A 2,359-nucleotide genomic window follows, 5' to 3' on the forward strand; every position below is an offset into this window, starting at 1 on the left:
GAGGCTTCTTTCTGAGTAGTGGCGATAGCGAGTTCGAGGGTAAAGGGTTTTGTATGAGATGTTCTTCCCAGGTGCCTGTGAACCGAGGCTCCCTATTCGGCTCTCTCCGATCGACGATGGGACACTTTCCTCTTGTGTGAAATCTTTGAGCGTTGCGAGTCCTGCATGTGCTGTGAACGTCATTCTGGTTGCTTGTGTGGCAGATTATGTTTGGATGCATGACGGAGCGAATGCAAATTTTGGTTTCCCATCATGGTGGGCATCCCTTGGCTATAGCAGATCTTGGGGGTCCCCTCGTTGTTAGAAGCTACCTGGTCGATCCTGCCGGTAGTCATATGCTTGTCTCAAAGATTAAGCCATGCATGTCTAAGTATGAACTATTTCAGACTGTAAAACTGCGGATGGCTCATTAAATCAGTTATAGTTTCTTTGATGGTACTTTGCTACTCAGATAATCGTAGTAATTCTAGAGCTAATATGTGCACCAAATCTTGACTCTCGAAAGGGATGCATTTATTAGATAAAAGGCCGGCGCGGGCTCGCTCGCTATTCTTGTGATTCATGATAACTCGACGGATCGCACGGCCTTTGTGCTGGCGATGCTTCATTCAAATTTTTGGCCTATCAACTTTCGATGGTAGGATAGAGGCCTACCATGGTGGTGATGGGTGATGGAGAATTAGGGTTCGATTCCGGAGAGGGAGCCTGAGAAACGGCTACCACATCCAAGGAAGGTAGCAGGCACGCAAATTACCCAATCCTGACACGGGGAGGTAGTGACAATAAATAACAATACTGGGCTCATCGAGTCTGGTAATTGGAATGAGTATAATCTAAATCCCTTAACGAGGATCCGCTCAAAGCAAGCCTACGCTCTGAATACATTAGCATGGAATAACGTGATAGGAGTCTGGTCCTATTCCATTGGCCTTCGGGACCGGAGTAATGATTAATAGGGACTGTCGGGGGCATTCGTATTTCATAGTCAGAGGTGAAATTCTTGGATTTATGGAAGACAAACGACTGCGAAAGCATTTTCCAAGGATGTTTTCATTAATCAAGAATGAAAGTTGGGGGCTCGAAGACGATCAGATACCGTCCTAGTCTCAACCATAAACGATGCCGACCAGGGATCGGCAGATGTTGCTCTAAGCACTCCACCAGCACCTTCTAAGAAATCAGAGTGTTTGGGTTGTGGGGGGAGTATGGTCGCAAGGCTGAAACTTAAAGGAATTGATAGAAGGGCACCACCAGGAGTGGAGCCTGTGGCTTAATTTGACTCAACACGGCGAAACATACTAGGTCCAGACATAGTAAGGATTGACAGATTGAGAGCTCTTTCTTGATTCTATGGGTGGTGGTGCATGGCCGTTCTTAGTTGGTGGAGCAACTTGTCTGGTTAATTTTGTTAACGAATGAGACCTTAGCCTGCTAACTAGCTACATGGAGGTTCCCCTTTGCGGCCAGCTTCTTAGAGGGACTATGGCCTCCTAGGCCATGGAAGTTTGAGGGAATAATAGGTCTGTGATGCCCTTAGATTTTCTGGGCCGCACGCGCGCTACACTGATGCAACCAAGGAGTTTCTCTCCCTGGCCCGAAAGGTTTGGGAAATCTTGCCAAATTGCATCATGATGGGGATAGACCATTGCAATTATTGATCTTCAATGAGGAATTCCTAGTAAGCGCGAGTCATCAGCTTGTGTTGACTACGTCCCTGCCCTTTGTATACACCGCCTGTCGCTCCTACCAATTGAATGATCCGGTGAAGTGTTTGGATCGCGGCGATGATGGCAGTTCCTGTCGGTGACATCGCAAGAAGTTCACTTAACCTTATCATTTAGAGGAAGGAGAAGTCGTAACAAGGTTACCGTAGGTGAACCTGCGGTAGGATCATCGTCAGTTCGAGACCCTGAATTGTGTAGGGGATGGAGCTCGCCTCCTCCTCGCCCCCAAAATCTCAGCGACGTGCGGACACTCAGCCCTGTAGTGATGTGCTAGATGGCCAAGCTACGGGTCTAGCACCGTCGAGGTCGAGGGTCACATCGAATGCCCGTGATCAAAAGCGTGGATTCCTCGCAGGGCGAAGAAGAGACTCGGATGCAATCTGGATTAGGATCGGTACCTTCGAATGACGTCCGTGTTAGAGCAAGAGGTCTCTGCTCAGTTGCAATTTAGAGGGGGTCCGGGCCTCGTCCCCCATTGAGATTTCATGGTCCGATCGTGTGCGCGGCACTGTGCCAGGGATTCATCATTTTGACAGCGGTAAGTCAGGACTGTCGCAACCCCCCGTTGCCTTGCCCAGGTGTGTTGACTCGTCGCTTGGAGCGTTCTGTATTTAGGATAGGTGCACTCGCATGAT

The 2,359-nt window shown here is 48.8% G+C and overlaps 1 pseudogene; it reads left to right on the forward strand.

The window, feature by feature from the left end:
- Positions 1-308: 308 nt before the first annotated feature.
- Positions 309-1,896, forward strand: LOC149579013 (18S ribosomal RNA; annotated as a pseudogene).
- The last annotated feature ends 463 nt before the right edge of the window (positions 1,897-2,359 follow it).

Source organism: Cupressus sempervirens, chromosome 1, assembly GCF_028749045.1.
Source record: "Cupressus sempervirens isolate cs-2001-9-10 chromosome 1, ASM2874904v1, whole genome shotgun sequence".
Classification (NCBI taxonomy): domain Eukaryota; kingdom Viridiplantae; phylum Streptophyta; class Pinopsida; order Cupressales; family Cupressaceae; genus Cupressus; species Cupressus sempervirens.